This window comes from Mycteria americana, chromosome 6 (assembly GCF_035582795.1).
Source record: "Mycteria americana isolate JAX WOST 10 ecotype Jacksonville Zoo and Gardens chromosome 6, USCA_MyAme_1.0, whole genome shotgun sequence".
NCBI classification, from domain to species: domain Eukaryota; kingdom Metazoa; phylum Chordata; class Aves; order Ciconiiformes; family Ciconiidae; genus Mycteria; species Mycteria americana.
This window is the reverse complement of record NC_134370.1, coordinates 63366592-63387820: the sequence shown is the minus strand read 5'-3', so window position 1 is coordinate 63387820 and position 21229 is coordinate 63366592. Positions and strand designations below refer to the sequence as shown.

At 41.7% G+C, this 21229-nt stretch overlaps 1 protein-coding gene across 10 annotated transcripts in view; it reads left to right on the top strand.

The window, feature by feature from the left end:
• The window catches only part of AKAP13 (A-kinase anchoring protein 13), a 227406-nt gene that overhangs the window by 16951 nt on the left and 189226 nt on the right, over positions 1-21229 (top strand). For 9 of the 10 annotated variants that reach the window (XM_075506248.1, XM_075506243.1, XM_075506244.1 and 6 more), the window contains exon 2: positions 4297-4351. The exons of the other annotated variant lie outside the window; for it this stretch is intronic. The gene's annotated coding sequence lies outside the window, so the exon portion shown is untranslated. The remainder of the gene's footprint in view (positions 1-4296; positions 4352-21229) is intronic. 10 annotated transcript variants of the gene reach the window in all.

Below are 21229 nucleotides of genomic sequence, written 5' to 3'. Positions count from 1 at the left end.
GAAAGCTCATTAGTGTTAAGTCACTTTTGAGTACTGATGGTCTTTGCAGGCCTTTATTTGCCTTTTAACCAGGATGTCTAGAGAATCGGCATTCATTCATCTTTTGCTTCTGAAGAGAAGTGGAAGACTTAAAAATTGAAAGCCAGCTCAAGAAGCAGGGGTTGAGGATTAGGTAAGCAGCTGGGCGATGCTGTATCCTCAGTGGAGAATTGTTGCTTAATTGGTTACAAGAATTTAGTAGAGGCTGTTTATTCTGTTTGGACACAAACCTTCTCCTGTGCCTGCTCTGCAGCCCTCTAGCCTTTCTGGCACTGCTAAGCGTGTGCTGCAGCCTCCCTCAGAGGATGAGATGGAAACCCCATACTCTTTCCACGCATCACGAGTTTGCAAAGTCTGACTTGCATCTGCGGGGTTTGCTCTCTGAATTTTGGATTTCTTCGCCGGCTTTCATCTCTGAGCTCTGCTGAAACCTTCTTTAACAGTCTAAATGTGGTTACTGCAGAACTGCCCCGGAACGTGCTGAACTTCAGCCACTGGTAAGCATCCATGCCACGTGCCCCTCGCAATGTATGCAGAAATCTGGAATTGCAGGCTTGTGTGGCAAAGCAGATTCTTGGAGTGACAAAGAAACTACTATTGAAATCTTCCGTTGCCTTCAGTTGCAGCTATTCCAAGTGTAACTTCTAACAGTACAGAGGCTAGAAACTAGGTATCTGTGTATCCATAGCCAGCCCTGTGAAGGAGTGGGAAAAACCTAACGGGGTCTTTAGAAGTAGGAACTTTCGAGTTTTGGGGTTTATTTAAAATAAAAACCAAAAAAACAAACCAAACCCCAGCATCATCACAGCAACCAACCTTGAATTTGCAGAAGACAGGCAGTGAAATGTAAGAGCCAAGTAAACGTGTTCTTTTTTGGCTTTCCTGAAACTGTCATGTGTGTAAAGTCGTAGTTTAACTGAACAAAATTAGTTGCATTCAGCTCCTTAACAGTGGGCATTTGCCTGTTGTAGTTTTCTTGTAGTCTGTCCACTTGGAGGGGAAGACTGTTCAGACTTAGTCTGACTCCCTCACATCAGCTGTAGCATCTGGTGCAGTTGGGTCTTTATCAAGCTGAAAAGAGTTGACCAAGGAACATCTAGTCCATGCCTCTTCATTCCTTGCAATGTAGTATCAATGGTTCATCATCTGTAACTGGCTAGTGTGGGTTCCTCAGACTTGAAAACAAATGGGAAGGTTTGGGTGCACGTTCTTCACTCATTTTTAATTAAATATTGGTGCAACAAGAGTTGTTTTGTGACAAGAAAGACCCAACAGTCTTACAAAATGTGCAGAACAAGCAGGCTGTGTCTTGTCATCCCATTACGACATTCCCACTGTAGGAAACACCCTTTGTGCTTTGATAAGCTTGTCCTTATTAATAGTGCTAAACTGCAAATTAACATATACAATTGCTTTTGTGCATTGTAGATTTATAACAGTATGTTGTCTCTTCAGATACTGTGTTGCAAAGCATGTGTGAAGATAGGTGAGCAATATTACCCTTATTTACTATGTGGGGAATCTGAGACTTGGCAGCTTTTTCTGAAATAACCACTAAATCTGAGCGTTTGCCAAGGAAGCCGCTGTAGTTTACGATTTAAGTTGGTGATTGCAACAGGCAAGATCTCGGCTGCAGCACAAAGTGGGGAGAGTGAGTGCCAGCTGAGCTGTGCCTTAAGTGATGTGTCTGAAGAGATGCAGGCTGGTGGCAGAATAGAAAGTGACTGTTCTCTCCTGGTTCCCTAATTCTCCGCTTGATTGCTGAGAAGAAATTACGTGACCACTGAGCAAACTGGAGTGTCTGTACAGTTTGTGCTGAAGTTTTGTATAGAGTTAATAATAACCTAAAGGAGAAACCGGATCAGAATAAGCTCTGGATTTTGTTGTAGTTCTTTGCTTTTTGGTTGCATATTGGTATTCTGCAAAGCAAGAGGTAATTTGTCAGCCTTTAGCAGCCTTGTCCCTATTTACATAAGTACCTTTGATACTTCACCACCCTCCACATGGCGACCTGTGGACCATCTCTGTTGGATCTTTATGCCATTCTAGGTTTGGTTATTCCCTCTTTGTCTGGTAGAGATTTGCACTCCATCCCTGTCTGATTCAAACTGGTGCCTGTTCAAAAATGCATCACCTTGTCTTTTTACGTCTTCCTCTCCGTATAATATTGTGTTGAAAAACATTTTTTTTAATTGTTGCATGTATTGATCTCGTTCAGCATTGTCAGAGGGGAAAACAGTTAACAACTTGATGTGTATTTGGACTGGACGGAGTAATGATGAAGTATAGCTGAGTTGTTTTCTTTCTTTTAAAACTGCATACTATTTTCTGCTGTGGGTGTTTTGATTCTTGTCTATTTTGCTAGTTCGTTTGGAGAAGAATAGCCTGGGAGAGGGGAAGGAAGAGGCAGGGTTCACCCCTGCAACCATCATTGTTAGCCCTAACTTTTGGTAGAGCTTTGCTGCTTTGGCTCGACTTTTTTAAACTTGAGAAATGTGGTTTTGTTTGTATTTCCATCTTGTTACATTCTAAAACTATTTTAACTATACCAGATTGTTTGAACATTAATAGGGGGGAATGTTTCTCAGAGTCTTGATAGAGTTTCCAGGCAGCTTTTCATCCGCCAAGTACTATACCGGGCTCTCAGTGGTGGGGTTTTGCTTGGTTAGCTCTAAGAATCTGCAAAGCAACTGTTCAAAATTGCTGACACATGTTAAGTAATGTGGAAATCACCATCCCACTCCATTGAAATCTGAGTGCTCATGTCGGCAATAAGAACAGGATCTGACCCTGAAAATTATACGTGAACTGTCTTAATCTGGAGAGCATTTCTAAGCAGTGTCTTCCCTCTGACTCTGGCTAGTTTATCCTTTTGGTCTTGGGTATTGTTCTTTTTTTTATTTTATTTTATTTTTCATTTTTAAATGTTTATTTGCTCAGTCTCTTAAAAAAATATCCCATTCTGCCTCATCCATGTATTTTTGAATTATTCAACCATATGTGCGTATTTGGTGATGCCAATTTAAGAGTAAAATCTCAATTCCATAGTTGAATATCAGGAGAGGTAATGCCTAGTTCTAACAATAATGCTATTGGTATACTAGTTATTAATAAGAAGTCCATCATCTTCCACCTCCCTCCTCCAAACCTCCACTTTTCAGCTTTGGAGCAGCTGTAATCAGCCTGTACAACTTCCCTTCCTCCTCTCATGAATAAATCCAGCTACCTTATCTTCTCTATCAGAAAGTCTTCCCTGGTTTTAACAGCCTCTCGAGGAGCGTATAAAAGGGGCTTTCACTGGCTAACAGGAAGCGAAATGAATAGAGGAACTTTTGATAATGCCCTGTCTGTCTGAGCGGAGGATCAGCCCGACTAAATTGTACCAGATTAGTGAATGATAGTGCTTCAGCCGGGGCCAGAATTGTAAGTTTTTAATCTTGGAACAAGCAATGACTTCTTCCTCTTAAACAGTGATCAACTCCTTCTTTGATTTGGAGGCTTGCAGTCATCCATATTCAGTTAGTTTGGGTGTGGGTGCCTTTTTTTTTTTTTTTTTTTTTTTTTTTTTTTTTAGTCTGCATTCATGAGTCTTAACAAGCCTTGAGTGCTTTTTTTGGGTAGTGGTGATTTTGGTAAGACCTGTCGTGGCCACATGCCATTTCTGCCAGCAATTTGCACTGTGCTTTGGATTTTTATGCACATAATGAAGTCTTGTATATCACAGCTTTCTTAATATCGCTCCATGTTGTGCTGCCTCGCGGTCTTTTGCAATTAGTCCTGGGGTGGTTTGGATATTTTTTTTATAAGCAACACTTTTGGTTCCTGCCACCTTCAGCCTTACTGGGGTGGGTGACTCCTCCTCGCTTCCCACCCCACAATTTGGTCCAGACTTTCTGATAATCCAGCTCGACAGGAGGGACAAATGACTGAAAATCTAAACGGGGCAGCTTAGCTAATTGCCTTAGGCCTGACTTGTCTGCTGGATAACGCTAGTTTTATTGCAGTCCAGCATGATTGACATTTGAGGAATTGCACTGGTATAATACTGGCAACAGCAGTGGAAAATCTGCCCTATTGTTTGATATGTTTGCTGCCTGAGGAGCACCTTTTTGTTACAAATAACCATCTGAAATGCAACTGGTGGAGTGAATGTACTTCTTTTTCTTTAAATCACTGACTTTTCATGTTTCCAAGAAAAAAGTGAGTGAGACAATTATCCTGCTTAATAAAATGTTGCCATTTTCTGTGTTTTTTCAGGCCTTTTTTCTTGGATTTTAGTAGTGGAAAACTCTCTAATGACAACTTTGCTTAGGTAAGTGAAGCAACATTTTTTTTTGGTGGGTTTTTTAGAATCACTTCCCCTATCTTAACTTCTTCTGCATGTTGTGTTGTAACTGAGGTGCCAGCCAGCTGTGCTGCATGTGCTGTGGTTAAGGCTCGAAATACATAGTAAACAAAAGTAGGGGTAATGCCTGTAGTATGACATAAGGACCTCATTTATTAATTTAATCAAATGAAGTGGACGTGGTGCAGAATAATGAAATACAGCTTTTATCTGCATATTACTTCATAATCTCACCAATTTATACATTTTTTTTTTCAAGAGATGCTCTGCATTTATTTTCTTTTTTTTCTGGAAAGTAAACTTGTTTTGTTGGTACCACTTCATGTCATTTCATTAGGAAAATGAAGCCTTAATACTTCCAGGTGTGTAGATACAGTTGCTCTTCCTCCATGCCTTTCTCTTCCCTCTTTCCCTCAACAGTTCTAGGCAGGAGTTTCTAACATGGAGGGCAAATCATAAGAAGCTTAAGAGTCTTACATTTTTTTTTTAGTCCAAAAGATGGGAGAACCCGAACAAATTTAACACCCCCCCCCTTCCATCTTCTGAACCCCATCTACACCTCTAAAATGCTAAATTCAAGCTGATCAGTGATAAACAGGGTTGCTGAGCATTGATTGCAAGCACATGGTCTTGTCTACTTCTAAATACCTTTGCAAACCCAGTTCCTGTGCTGCTACATAGCACAAGGGCATTCTCGTGAGCCCAAGTCCAGCCCAGCGGTGGCTTGGGTGATGGGTGGAAGAGCCAAGTGTGCTGCTGTACCAAAATGTACTGTATTTTCCTTTCTCTGTGATGGAGAGAAGATTTGATTGACCTCTGATGCAAGACAACAAATTCATCCCCAGATATGTAGATAACTTGATGTATTAGTTGGAGTTGCTTGTAATCCTGGATGAGGCCAAACAGCAACTGCAGTATCACACAGGACTACAGTATCCTAGTATCTATGCTGACAAAGATAAAAGTGCTACTGTTCTTTGTAAAGCGTCTGTGAAAGGGTTTTCTTTTCTTTCTCTCTGTGTTTTCTGCTGCTGGGTCCGTAGCAGTACCCATCCCTCTTCCTTTTGATCTCCTTCCAGTGGATAGTCAGTGTGGAAGCTTCTGGCCTCTATTGCTTGAGGTGGACTTCAGTGAAATAAAATTGATCCAGTCTTAAACCAGAAGTCTTCTCCAGTCTGCTTCTCCCTGGCATTTGTCCCTCTTTGGGGAGGACTCCAGGGGAGTAAATAGGTCTTTAGTCTTAAAACCTCATTTTAGCAAAATAGAAAACTCCAGAGAGGCTCTTGGGTCGCCTTTAGTGTTCCTTTTAGGTAGCTCATCTGAGTTTATCTGCCCTTCCTTTGCCAAGGTACTGAACTCAAAGTATCTTGTGTAGTGTGGCTTTCATCTTTTCAGAAATGCACGTGAACTGGCTGGTGGCCTCCAAGCTGTGGGTGCTCCACCTAAGGTGGACTTTCTACTCCTGATAGATGGCCTGCCTGGCCGTTTGCTAAACTGCAAGCAGGAGTGGACTGTAAGACAAAGTTGAAGCTGGACGTGCTGGCATCCTTTGCATTTTACTAATACAGAGAAAAGACCTTAGCAGAGCCATCTATGTACATGTCTGAGAGAGCTTGTTGCTTGGGATCCAGCAATGTGTTGCTTGTGAGACATGCTTGCCCGTCGCAGCATGCTTGTGGTTCCCCCACGTCTCCCTCGACTGCTACGTAGCTTAAGGAGTGACTAATTTGCAGCCTGAGGCTGTGTTTATTGATGCTGCTGCCTGTCCAGAGAGTGGAGAGGAATCTGCAAACCAGGGAAGTATTTAGGCAGCAGTTTTAAATACTTTTAACTTTGTATATTAGACACATCTATGAATATATGCAGACCTAGCTAATAAATAACCCAGGGAATGGTAGTTAAGAGGAAAGGACATAATTAATTCTGTCGTGTACTCTGCTTTAAAGTCGGATCCAGAGCGGTAATGCGTTACACTGGCAAGGTAAACACTGTCATTATTCAACAACAAAACGCATATGAGGCTGACACTGTTTTCCTCCTTTTGATTTAATAATTTTTTTTGCAACAGTTTGAATATCTTACATGGTCTTTGTTTGGTACAGTGGAAGCCTGATGAAGCCCTACCCTTTCCGAAGGGTCATTACGCCTTTATTTGAATTGAGTTTTGTATTAACGCTGCTTTGCTGACACAGAATGTGCGCTGTTCGAGAAGGCTCTTACTGTGTTTGCTGCGGTTGGGGTGCTTGGCTGTAATTCCTGCAATATAGTTTGGAGGAAGGGTATTTCTGTTTCATCAGGTGATCCCTTTTCAACTCCCCACATTGCAGTGTTGACCCAGGTCAAATGCCTGCGCCACATGAAAAAAAAAAAAAAATCCTTTTTGTGGAGATGCTATTAAAAAGCCGATAAAAATTTCTGTTAACTTGCATCTCTTTTTTCCTCCCCCTATACCAGAGTGCAGAGAAAAGATCTGCTAGAGCAAATGCAACTTTATGTGGTCCTTCGAGCTTAACAGTTCTTTCCAAGGTTTTTTGGATTATTTTTGTTTTGTTTTGTTTCTTTTTCAGTGGGGAGTGGGATATGGGGGAATCCTCCATTTGCATCTTAAAACAGTTAAAGCTGCTGTGAGACTGCTATCTTTGCAAAAAGGTATAGTTGTCATGGTAAAAAGTTACATAAAGCAAAGTAGTTAACTTTTTTTGCTTGTGATGATAACTGATAATAGGAAAAAATGCTAAAGTAATTGCAGTTTGAAGTTCCCCCTGTATTATTACTGAGAACACAGCTGCTCCCCACTCCTTCACAATTCTCATCTTAGCAAATTTCTTGATGTATGGTTAAACACACACACACAGAAAAACAAGCAAAGACTTCATATGCCTATTCCTGTATTGTCCATGCTCCAGACAACCCAGCCTGAATATCAGATCACTTGAGTTTGCATAAATGAAGATGTGGGTATCTAGAACGGGTTGGTGTTGTGCAATCCCTCGATGCCTCTTCCTGTGGAGTTTTCTTACAAGTTTTGCAGCTCTGGCTCTTCCAGCAGAAGTCTTGGGCAAAAAACACTCATGGAGACACCAGTGGAATAGCTAATGCAGCTCGGCAGCCGCCTCCTAACATAAGTGGTGGAAGGATGCCTGTTTCTCTTAGCAATATTTTCTTTGGAAGATGAGCATCTCTTCAGCATGTCCTTGGCTCTCTGTGTCTCCCTAGCAAACTATAGCACTGAATATGCCTTCTTCCACTGTTCCCAGCTCAGTCAGTTTAAAAGTTCCTGGTTAAAAGCAACATGGTAAACTATATTTCTGTGCTTCTTCAGGGTCTGCTGCTTCTGATTGCAGAAAGCTTGCAAAACTCCCAGGAATTCAGAGAGGAAGGGAGCCCTTCCTTGGTATGGATCCAAAAGAAGTTGCATGTTGTCAACTTGCACAAGCTCTTTCTTCAAAGTATGAATTTTTTTTTTTTTTTTTTTAGGGGGAGGGATCTGATAGAAAATTGTTAGCCCTTGGTGGGTGGCATGAAGGACATTGACTGGAGGGGCTATTGTTCTGTGGTTAATGTGCTGTTTATTTTGCAGCCAGTGGTCTTTTTATTTTGCTGAGGCAGATGGAGGGATTCCCAGTTCCACAAGCATAACCCTGGGAGAGATTAGTTGGTTTTAGGTTTCACCACTTGGATGATGAGGTTAGCCTGAGACAGAGATGCATCCCTGTGTATGGAAATGGTCTTGGCCCAGATCTTGTCTAGCGATGTAAAGCTTGAGAAAGGACCAAGAGGTCAACTTCAGCTTCTTAAGGAATGCACTGTATGTTCATTCTGTGGCATGCGTGGACTGCTGCTTTTTTTTATTTCAAAAGGGTAAAAAAATTAGTTACAATTATTTTTTTTTAAATGCTCTAATTAGAGCTACAATTAGCTCTAAAGTAGAGCCTACTTTACAGCTACATAAATATTTGTATCGGTGATACTGAAGCGCTAATGATAAAGAATCCTAAGAGATATTTTCATAGCTACAAGGCAGAGACTGGGAGAAATGTTCTTTGCTTCTTAGCACCTTTCCTCCACTTAGCTTGGTAGTACGGAGACAGGTAAAGCAATGTCCTCAATCTGCAGATACTAGGACCTTTTTTTTTTTTTTTTGCATCAATAGCAGTCTTAAGTAATTACTCTGCAGTTCTAATACTTGTTACAGAAGTGAGCTCTTCTGCTCATGTCAGTTAAAGGTCTGAAACTTTTGATAGTGTCTAGAAAACTGAAGCTCTGAAACGAGCTAAAACGAACAGAAGCTTGTTTCCTCTTTGCTCACATGGGCACTTATTCACTTCCCCATCTGCTTTGACTTTGAAGATTGCTGAGGTTCTTCCTCTGTCTGACCCACTTGGCATAAGCTAGAGAAGATTATCTTTCTTCAATAGCCAAGTTTATAGGGCTTCAGCTTATTCGTAAATAATCCTTGGAGTTTTGAGTGCTGCCTTTCTCCTTCTTTCCCCTTCAAAAGTGACTTGCTGTCATTTGTGTACAAATTGGGGAAATGCTTCTTCAGTCTATAGATAGAGGGGAGAGTTGGCGCAGTCACTAGGCAAGAGGGCGTGTAAAGTATGCTGAGGACATTTCACTAAGTGTCCATGATTTTAAGTATTTATCTCATGCAATTTCTATTTGCAGTCCTAGCACAAAAGAGCATCAACCATAGAGGAGAGCTTTGCTCTGCTAGTCCTTGTACAAGCACAGTTCCAGAGTACAGTATGAGACAAAATACAGGACCTGGATACACAGAAACATCTTTATAGAAACATGTAATTTTTTAACGTACTCGGGAGGACAGGGTGATACTCTGTCTTTGCTTTCACACTCAAGTACGTGCACCAGTAATGGGTTTGCATGTATGAGTGGTTATTTTAAGGTAGCATTAAAACTCACTTTCAGCTTTACTGAACATAATTTTCTTTTATTCTGAGATGGAAAGTTGCAGTATCACTGTGTTTGGGCTGTTGGGTTACAATTGTGCTATCTGTGCAAGTCTACTTTGGGTCTCTGCACGCTGGAGGTGACCTCTTCTGTTCTCATACAGGTGCGTGCTGTGCCTTAAGACGTTTTGTTGAGTAGCTATCAATAGTAGAAACAGATACAAGGTTTTATAGAATAGATGGTTAATTCTTCTGATCTGCCTTAATCTTAAAATTAACTTCAAGATTATCTGAAACATAAAAATCCCAAAACCTTCCTCCGAATTTTTGTACATCCCCGTCAAGCGAGTCTAACAGAAACCAACTTTCATCTAAGCGCTGGGCTCTCTACAGTTACTAAACCTTTTGACTTCTGTGTGTTTGTACATACAAATGAATAATAAGAGTAACAGAATAAATATCTTTGTTTTGGCCTTTCCTTAATAAGGGAGTGGTGGGACAGCCAACACAAATAACGTATGAAAGGCTTGAGGTCATAGTCTTGCTGTCTTTAAGCTCTCATTTCAGCATTTCTCATTGCCCAGAGTGAGCTCGAGCGGCTGTTATAGTCCTTTGCTTTTGCCCTGAAAGAACCAAGGTGTGACTTCACATATGCTTTTTCCTAGTAGCTTCACATTATCCAGGAGCATATGTATGTCTGGGTTTTGGCTTGGGTTTTCATTCCTTAATTCTCCCGCATCTTCCAGCCATTTTACTGCTGCCAAAGCATGAAGTGATTTTTAGTTTTCTTTTTGTTTGCTGGGCCTGGTGGGCATGTGCCATTTTTGGTGGACTCGGAGGTTCTGCAGACCAGCTTCTCTTGACTTGAACTTTCAGGCCTTGTGACGTGCATGGGGTCCTGTTGGCCTCTTGGTAGCAAGAGACAGGAGCCCTTTGCGGAAAGATAGGCTGTAATTTTGTCCTGCTTTGAACATGTGGGATCTTAAGTATTTCCTATTAGATGTGCTAGTAGTATAAACAAACTGTTTTGTTTAGTATAAGCTCTTTATCCTGATAGGATTGGAGACATCTTATAAAGCAATGACTATAAATTTAAAACTAATATTTGTCATTATTTAAATAAACATAAATCAGGATGGCATACAAAGAACACAGAAGTTCCCAGCCCAGGGACCTGAAAAACAGACCTACTTGGACGTAGGCTGTGTACTTTTTGTCCATTTCCCTATTAAATTTAAGGCATTGCACACCTAATTAATATATTTTTAAATTTGTGTCAATGATAGAATGGATATATATTGCAATGGATGCAGATTTTGGTTTTAAAGTTACAGAATACACATAGGAGGCATGTAGGATGAGTAGATGTTAAGGATGACAGATATTTTGCAGGTCTTCTGGTGTAGCATCTTTGCTACCCTAGTTGGCTTGATACAGAGGACTCCAAATCGAAGCCTTTAAACTGGAAAGAGTAAAGTACTGGGTAGCATGTTGTAAAAAGTCTTGTAGAGTGTGGGAGCAGATGAGTAATTCCAAAAACATAATGCTAGAGAGAAGTTTCCATGCCAGGCTGTTAAATTTCATTGCTGTGTTAATTAGAAAGGAAGAAGCCCCTTAGTTTTTATGAAGTTTTCCAGCTCAGTTGAAGCTCTATCACATTAGATGCAACAACAAATCGATCAAGTACTTGTCTGGATGCCAGCAGCCTTGTACTTCCAAACTAATTGTATTTTTATGAATCAGTGTTAACTTTTTGAAAAATAGAGCTTAGGACTTGGAAAAAGCAGATGCTGATGAACATGAGAAGGGATGGGGAAGAGAATATAGTGTACTTGGTAATGAGGTGACCTCTGGCTCTCTGATTTTGTTTACCAAGTAGCTATTATTTTTCATATATAAAATGTAAAATTTTACCTTTGAGGAACTTCATTTTAGGGGGTGGAGGAGTTCATAGTGATTTCAAGGCCTGAGTTCAGCTCATAATCCAAGAGTGAATTCAGTATCTTCATAGCTGAGGGCATATGAGCTTTTAATTCATCAGGCTTTTCAAAAAATTAAAAATCTGCAGATGTATGAGGGACTGGGGGGGGAATCCCTTGCCTCTAAGTGGTGGTAAAATTTAAAACTCATATGGGTATGGCTCCGATCAACATCCATTTCAACATTTCCATAAAAAGCTTATGACTTGGCAGGGTTTCAAGGACTGAAAGAAAAATAATGCTCTGTATACAACATGTTTTATTAATGTTGAAGCAGTAATGTTGCTGTATTTCAGTGTCTGCCACTGCATAGAATAAGTTCAGTTTGGCTCTTGTAGACTTTGGCTTTTCCCCTGAATAAAACAAGGTGTGACTTCACATCTGCTTTTTCCTAGTAGCCTTGTATTAATCAGGAGTATACGTATTTCCAAGTTTTGGCTAGGTTTCCTCCTTTTCCTTCCTTAATTCTTCTGTGTTGCAGAGTAAATTCACGATTGTTGACTTTCAGCTGGTAAAGTGTATTCGCATAAACCTTGATGTTAAACATCACATCCCACTTACTTGCTGTGATGACTTTTTGCCTCCTTTTAAGCTATACGTAAAGGTGAATTTGAAATTAGGCAGCTGAGAAAGAAGTAGTCTGTTAAAACTTGGCAAATGTGGTTGACCTAATAAAAGCAGTTTAAAAAAAATATTTTTAAGGGAAATGAGTGTTGTAAAACACGAACTTTAAGATGAAATTGCTGAAGATAATTTGTGCAGCCAAAATGCTAGGGAAGGCAGATAAGACAATGCAAGTACAAAATCCCAATTTACCACCGCATACCGGTGTTACTTCAGTAAGATTACCTCTGCGTTGGGCTTGACTGGCGATCAAGGAATGGCTTAGGGAGACGGCTGGAGTGGGATCGCTTGCAGTGTGCAAGGCATCGGGTCACGCACTGAAACAGGAGTCTGAATTCAAATACTGAACACTGGCCTCTTTCAGCAAGTGCTGTGCAGCCTGGCTGTAGGACACAGCCTGGGTTCTTTGAGACAGGAGAAGTGTGGGTATGTGACTTCTTAAAAGTAGTTTTTGCTCCCTGAGTTACCATACTGTTAAATATTGAGATAGCTATATCTCCATCTTATGCTTCTGATTTGTGGGTACTATTCCTTAATTAATATTTATGAAGCACTTGGAGCACTTTAAAAGTGCTGTAGGATTGTGAAATATTACTGCATTTGCGTGTGCACACTCTTAAACGTGGAGATTTCCAGCTCCTGCTGTGCAAGCACTTGGCTGAGTCATGCAGGTTCTCCCTGACCCGGTTGTCTCCTTGTTTGCTCGCTCCTCCCATTTGACCCAAGCCATCAATTCTTTCCTCATCCTCCTTCCTGCTATGGGTTTGTCAGTCTGTCCCTCGAGGATCAAGCAGTTCTGTTCCCTTCTCCTCTGCAAGTGTTCAAGGTCAGGGTGAGTGGGGCTTTGAGCAACCTGATGTCGTGGTAGATGTCCCTGCCCATGGCAGGGGGGTTGGACTAGGTGGTCTTTAAAGGTCCTTTCCAACCCAACCCATTCTGTGATTCTATGATCTCCTCCATAGATTCTAGATCTCCTCCTCCTCTAAAGGATCTCCTCCTTTGAAGCTAATAGGGGTTCTTATCTCCCCATGCCCTGTTCCAGGAGTGCCCATGGACACCTTGACCCTCTTCCCCATGCCCATGAGGTTGGGCATTGGTTCCTGGCAGCAAAACAAAGCATTTCTTCTTCCAGTTCTTCCCTTGTCTCTCCCACAGGCCCTGCACAGAGGTCTGGCAGTTGCCCTTTAGGAAAACCATTTTGACTTTTGATTTGCTTCCCCGGGGAGGAGTTGGGTGAGCCTTAGCTACTCTTCTCCCCATGGTGGGCATGGAGATCCTTGGAGCTGGAGAACAGTTCAGGGGCAGCAGCTGGACCTGGATTGAGGTTGGGGATGGAGGTGTGTGTGGGTGAAGGCTACAAGCCAAAAGTGTTTTGGTGCTGCCTGTGGTAGGGACAAAGTGAGAAGGTGCTTTTCCAGATTGGGGGAAGGTTCATCTGGAACTGATGTGACTATTGTGGCCAGATGTGGTGCTCCCTCTGCAGAAGTCATCCTGTAATGGCAACTGCTGCCTTTGCGAGGCACTCGCACTGCTTCTATCTGACCTATAAATGTTTTGAAACTTTTTTTGGTATTCATCAGTACTGGACAGCTGAAAACCAAACATGTGAGCATGATTTGATTAGTTATTTGAAGAAATTCCCACCTCCCAGATCAGAGTAGGCTGATCAGAGTAGGCTTTAAAAGAGGTTTAATATATTATCTGCAGATGAAAACAGAAGTTTAGCACTGGACTGTCTAATAAGAGATACAGAAATGCCAACTGCTTCACCAAAAGCTGAAATCCCTGTGTTTGTAACCAAACTGAAGCTCCCTGGGACTTGCTGGTATTACCTGCGGCGCTGGCACCAGCGCTTATGACCAGCATCCTCTGAAAAAAGAAAAGCTCATGTAACTTGGTCTGCTTCCCCTTGCTGAGCCAAGGCTTTAATTCAGGCGTGGATAAAGCAAGGAATTTGATCAGGCTCCTAACGTCGGGCACACTTTGAACGAAGTGAAACAGAGTAGAGCTGAGTTACAGAACACAAGGTTTTTCTTGTGAAATCTGAAGTGTTTGGCAGGTCCCTGAAAATATGCATGAATAGTCCCCCTCAAGTTGCTGCATACTCTAGTTCAGCTCCTTGCCCTTACCCTTATGCAATGAGCTCGCTGCATGGATGATACAGAAGAATTTCATTTTTTGTGTGTGGTCCTGTCAGCCGATTCCCTCAATATCTCTTAATCTTGGGTATTTATGGCTTGAGATAAGGTATGTGTTGAGTTGCACTTAATCCTAAATTAAGGCTATACTCAATCTAGCAAAGGAGGAAAAATTTTGTTATGCTGGAACCCTTCTCGGGGGGGTTATGTGGGTTTTCTTAAAATAAAAATGAGGGGAAGGGAAAGGAGAATAGATGGTTAAGTGGTTTCAGTCACTATTAATGTTTGCCTACTGCAGCGTTAACTTTTATTTCACGTCTTTTACCGGGATGGGAGAGGAAGGAAAGGAAGGAGGAAGTTGGTTGTACAATTTCAGTTAAACTAGGTTAGCGCTTATTAAACTGGTGTGTGTTACAAAGCTAAGTGGTTTGTTTGGGTTTTTTTTTGTTGTTTGGGGTTTTTTGTTTGTTTTTTTTTTATGTTTAGTTGTAGCCAACATCCCTAGGAGTCTTGGAGTTGCAGTCTCTTGGAAGATCCAGACTTGAATTGCCGTTGTCTTCATGGGGTGAGACTGAGCTGAATGTGCAGCAGGACCTGGAGAACTGACACTTTTTGCTAATTTAAAGTATTCATCAGCTCCTGGCAATGCTGTGAGGCATCATGACCATTGTCAGCACATAAAACTTTGTTCTGGATGCCTTTAGCACTTGTTGCTGTGCTCCTTCCCATCTTTTTTTCCAGCCAGTCATTACCACCTTTTTTCTTATTTCTTTTTTCCAGCCGTTTGTATAGCAAGGAATGACATTACACAAACAAACCAAACCTCGGGTAATCTAAAAAACTCAGAGCTGACCCTTCTGTGAGTGGAGTTTTAAGTGGGGAGATGATCTCCATGAGGTGGTCATCCCATGATGTCCTGTACTGTGCCCAGCCCATGAGTTGTGGGTCTGCCATTCACCTTAGCTGGCTGGAGCTGAACCTTTGCTGTTTATGCCCGTTTAAGAAGTTAATCTTTCTGAAGGGCGCTGAGCTGCTTGGCGTGGTGTGGTTGCCTCCGCTACGGGAGCCTAAACCAGTAACGCTGGGGGAAACGGAGGGATAAACATTTGCTGCTCTTTATTTGCATGGGGAATTACAAGAATCCGGGTTACGTTTAGTGACTTGGAACAATTTTTATTTGAACGCTGGCTTGGTCATGACCTCCGCACATTTACATAATGAAATGAAGTATTCGAGCCATTGCAATGCAATAAGAAAAATCTGTTAGGATTGCAGTCCCTTTATGCGTATCAGCTGACCTTGGTCTGACTAACAACCCAATTTTGCTTAATCTGTTTTTTTAATTAAACATCATATACTTAAAGGAATAAGTTACTGGCATTTAATCAAAGCATCTATGAAGCCTGTCTGTTGCCCTATGTACTGCACAGCTTGAAAAGCTTTGCCAGTGCACGGGTTGATATTTTAAATTAAATGCATAAAAGCAAAGGAAAAAGGGATTAACATAAGAACTATAGAGCTCACTTGGTATTCCTGTGACTTGATTGCATCTATAGTTTCTCCTAAACTTATGTTCGTATTGCACCATGGAGTAGTTGAAGTGCCACTCACCTGGGGGCTCTGGCGTGACATTTATCAACGTGGCCTCCTAAGACAAAGCTGACTTATGCTGTAACCTGGCCCTCCCCAGTGAAATAATGGGTGTGTTTGGCCTTCCATCCAGCTGGTGTATTTATAGAGCTGAACTGGACTTTTGTGAAGAGGGAAGAGGAGTCTGGCAACTGCAGGATCTCCCTCCCTCGCGGAAGCGCTGCCATGCTTTGCCGTGCTCTGCAGCTTCTGCCGCTTGCTGTCTCTCCCAGCTTCTTCCCCAGCCCTGGGGAAAGGGGCGAACAAGGTGTTTGGCATCTCAGGGCTGGAGAGTGTGTTGGAAGGTTGCTGGTGTCATTCAATGACTTTGCCATTTTAATGTGCAGTGTTGGGGCTATTGGAGCAACTTTAAAAATCAGGTCCTGTAGAGAGGGTAAGGAAGATACGTGCAGATGTGACCCCTTGTGCATTGTCCCTTTTTTATGTGACAGTTGATGCCAGATGAGAAGTTCTCTTGCGGACAGATAGATGGGGTGTATGTTTTTTAGGCACAAATAGTGATGCAGAATGATGTTTGCTGACATTTATGGATAATACTGGAAAAGTCGATGTTCTTTCCTGACTGCTGTTAGCCTTTATGCTTAGCTTCTGTGCTGCCGTGACCTTCTAAGATGTGTGGTCTGTATGTTGCTAAAAACATACAGCAAATAAACTTGTCTAGGCAAGAACATGACCTTGATGCACAATTGCTACCTAGAGCCCTAGGCCTGAAAGAAATATTAGTGTTGGAGATGGTGGTAAGGAGTAATCTTTCAGGTCTCTCTCTATATTTAGTCCTTTTAAGGTTTTAGCTATGCTCTTGGACTATAATTTTTTTAATTGCAAGGGACATAAATCTTGGTGTTACATTACAAGGGAATGCAAAAAAACCCCTTCTTTCAATTCACAGTACATTCTTCATATTAAAAAAGAAAAAAGTGCCCGACAGTGATGCTGAAAAGCGTACACCTTTTGAAGCTATGTGGAGATGAATATTCAACCTATGAGCCAGAAGCAAGCTGCAGCAGTGATTATGTGAGAGCTTTGTGTGGGAGGAATTTAATTCACCCATAGTTTACATAATATAAAAGAGAAGACCCCTCTTCCCTTGACTTACGGGAGTAGCCCCACTAAAGTCAGAGCTGCTATTCACATGAAGGAGGATTTGCAGATTGCAGTCTAATTTAGATGTATTTATTTGTGTAAGACTGGCTTGGTAATACAGATAATGCACAATTTATTATGTCTGTTAAGCTTGCAGATTTCCATCCAGTTTAGGAAGAATTCACTGGACTTTATCACTCTGGAAAATGAGCCTGTCATTTCCTGAAGAGTAAGAAAGAGCAATGGCAAAGATTGTAATGTCTTTCAAGACCCAGCAGTGTTTCTGTGTAGTGTTTGTGGGCTGCCTGGCACAGAGTGCCCAAAAGGCCAGTTTTAGGTACATTGGTGTTGTAATATCTAACCAGTCAAAGCATGGCTGGTTGAGCATTGCCAGCAGTTCTTGACTTTGTCCATGACTTAGAATGCACACGAGTAACCAACACCAACTATACAAATACGAGAGGGCGGTGGAATCGCAGTGAACTTACTGGAGTTGCCTTTTCATGGAGGAATCGGGAGTTTCTGCTCCCAAAAGAGACCTCCCGTTGGACCTGTGAGACCCAAGGATCCAACATCAGCCTTCATACCTTTCCCTTGCAGTACTTTTAGGATGGCAATAAGTTGGAGGTGGGGAACCTCTCCACATGAAGCAAAAGCAAGTGGCTCTCACTGGGGGTTGAACAGAGCTGGGTCCTCAAACTGAGCAAAAGTTACAAGATGGCAACTTAATGAACCCTATGGTTTTTTGAGATATGCTCCTTAAGCTGCTTTGATCATGTCTGTCTTGGGATATACCTGTATTTCTTTGCTGTGTTTGAACATACTCTTTGAATTCTTTAATGTGTTGAGCACCTTTTTCAATCCTACTACACATGACTGTTGTCTGAACATCAACAACCCAGATGCTCATCCTTTCCATTTAAGCTGTGATGCATCTGGTGACATTTGTTTGAGAAAGTTTCCTCTTGTTGCTCATGTTCCCCTCCTTGCCCCGTGAAGGCATGGGGTTATATTTAGCGTTCTTTCCTCTTGCTGCTCCAGTTCAGAAAAGGCTGGAAAATTCTCCATCAAAAATCAGTAAGGATTTTCTGGCTGCCTTAGGGTATTTCCTTCTAGTCCTCGCCTCTGCCTCGCATTGTCTTGTAACAGCAATGCTTCCCCAGGAACATGGTGTACCTGAGAGGTAGGACACATGCTTGCTGTGGTAGTTAATCATCGTGGATGCCAATGTGGAGTAAGTTCACGTGGCCCACAACAATGATCAAAGCTAGTTTGCAACAGGAGTGAAGCTGGGTGTGAGAGCTAGGTTGCTGGTGGGACTGTTTCAAACAGGAAGAAACACAAGCCGCTGGCTTTCCAGCTTTATATTTGGGGGAATAAAGGACATAAAGGATCTCTTTTGCAAGGTGGGTTAGATATTAACGCAGCAGCTGGACCGAGTAGAGCAAGCGCTCTTTTGGTAGGTGCATGAACAGCATTGTGCGATGCTGCCTCTGTATACCTTTAGTGTTCATCCTTTCGTGCTCCATCCACCCAGTACAAAACATCTTCTGAGGATGGAAACTCAGGTGGACTCATGCTCTTTATCCTAACTAAAGGGTAATTCTTGTTGCCTTGTTTTTCCCCTTCCACTGTTCTCCTCCAGCCCGCTTCTGTTGAGCTGGCTTGGTGCTGGGCTGCTGCTTGCAGGCAGACAACATGATGTAGTGTGGGAACAGCTTCTCACTGACAGTGTCCCTGAGCTGGTGATAAAGATGAGTCCTGAGACATTTTTCTGCAGACCACAGTCCGGATTGCTCTCACGCTCCCTTCTGTCTTGTGTTTATCATACCCACTCCAAGCAGTGTAGGAAGGGGGTGTGTTTGGATTGCTTTCATTAAAAAAAAAAAAAAAAAAAAAAAATTTGAAACATTTGATCAGTCCTGAGAGGTAAGAGTAACAAATGTGGTAAAAAGTCATGTTTTTAATCGGAGAAATTTGACACATCCGAGACACAAATTGTTGCATTGTAAACTTCATTTGCAGTACAACAGGCAGATGAGGGATGTTTTACTGCAAGACAGCATTGCAGGAGAGCTCAGCATTACGCATCTAGGATGAGGGTATCCTGGGCTTATAGTGAGAAATTCTACAAAAAGAACCAAAAATGCCAAAAGAACAAAAAAACCCACATTACCCCAAGTCTTCTAGAAGAGCATAGCTCAGAGGCATGTCTCGGCATGTATTATGTTGTGTGGCTCAGATGCTCTGTGGTCAGTGGTAGTCTTTCCAGCCTATGTAAAGTGGCCTTGGGCAGATGGAGACTGAGTTACCTGACCGAAGGGACTTTTCCCTTCTCATAACTTCAAAATGACTTCTGTTTTCGTCATTTATGTGCACCAGGACTATCCAGTAAAGACACACATGCTTACAATAAAAAGAAGACTGAATCTACATTTTTCTCTGTTGCTTTTATGTGGGCCTTTTGGCTCATGACTCACAGGCTCTTGTGGAGGCTTCTGAGCCAAAAATGCGGCTGCATTTTTCTGTGTCACATGCTGCCTTGCCAGGTCCAATAATAGCAACTATTGGACAAGAGAGAAGAGAATAATACAACCTGCCTTACCTCAAGTGTGTGTGGAATCATACTCGTGGGAAGTTAAAGATGACTTTCATAGTGTGTAAACATTTTTATAAACTTCCTCCATCTCCTCATCCCTATGCATATGCTGCTTGTTAACACCCTGGATGCTTGTGGAAATAGTACTACTAATAACGGGTGTCTCTGCGGTTTTGTGATGGAAGACCTATTACCAGTGACTGAATTGTGAGATGTTCCTGGAAGAGTAAGGGGAGAGGGTTTGAATTCCAGCTGGAAATCATTGAGAAATGCATCGTTCTGGCAACTACATTCAGCTGAGAAAAGAAATGCAAAGCAGAGACCTTGCTGGATCCTCCAAGTGGACCTCATTCCCTGTGTAACGCAGATGTTTCTCACAACAGTTCACCAGCACGTTTTGTACATCTTCAGTCCCCAAAATGGCACTCTTGTCTGTGTCTTTCATCTTTCTAAGATTTTAGTTTTACACTATGCCATGAGAAGATTTGTCCTGTTGAAAGACAATGTAAAGAAATGGAGTAATCTTTTGAACCATATTTTAAAGTGATGGGTTGGTGGTTTGGCCCTTCTTTAAAACCTTCTGGAGAAGCCCTGTGATGGTAATCAGTTGTGTCTGATTAGAAGACAGGCTTTGAGCATGTGCATTTTTTCCACTTAAGGAGTTGTGCCCTATGTTGGATCCCTCCCATAGTATATTGAGAATAAAAGATGCTTTTACTGTTTCCTAATTTGTAACAGCACTTGGTATCTAGCCCATGTTTCCCCTTTTATGTAATATATATACTTTCTTAATGCACAAATTTTGAAGTACTCTTTAGTACTGTACTGTGCTCTTCAGCGTTTCTGTACAAGCTTATGAGACTTCTCTTTAATCTGTTATTAAAGTGTTGCAAATACAGACTATGACTTAACAGTATACGCTATCAGTGACGAAAAACGACCGTCTTGGAGCCCTTTATTTTAAAAATTACTTTTTGTTTTAATTAGGAAAAATGTCATCTTGCCAGCATTTCAGTGCTGCTTCTTTCCCCACTGCAGCTTGTAATCTTTCTTAACGGGAAGATAAGTATCATTCACATTTTATTTTTCTTTGTGCTAGGTAGTGGAATGTGAGGTTTGTCCTGCTGTTGCATCCCCTTGTGTTGGAGATGTTGGTCAGAGAAGGTCCCCATCACCATGGGGATGGGGAAGGAGCACATCTGGACCACCAGCCAAACAGTGCTACATGTTCTTGCACTGTTACTCTAGGAGCCTTGCTGGAAATAAGAAACCAGATGTGCTTGTAATGGGATTTTGGGCGACGAACAAGACCGTAAGAATCTGTCTTTTGTAAATATTTTCATTACACTGCAGTATTTCCAGCCTGAGTGCTTCAGGACTTGAATAGGGTAGGTGGATTTACAAACTGCTGACATCCAAATGTGACCCTGCCTCAGCTACTCCAAGTCCTACATTTTAAATCTTCTGTTGAGTTCTAATCTGTAGCTGTCGTGTGGATGAGTGTGTCTTTCACTGCTTGATAGGTATCTGTTCTGTGATGATACATAAAGAGCTATATAACAAAACTTACCTATGTTTTGCCTATATTTATCTCACTCAGGATACTGTGACTGCATTTTTAAGTTGCTGATTGTACAGGGAAACAGCAGAACAAAACCCCAAACCCCAAGTTCTTCTCCCAGTTATTTCCAATAGTTTCAATATCTGTGAAAATAATAGCCTCCAAGACAGTAATTCTTCCTTAGTGGTAGCAATTATCCTTTTACATTACACATTTTATGTTTATTGTTATTTTAATAACTTGCAGGTTGGATTTATGAAATTTTCCTGATCCTTTGTCATTGTAAACTGCAGCTGTTTAG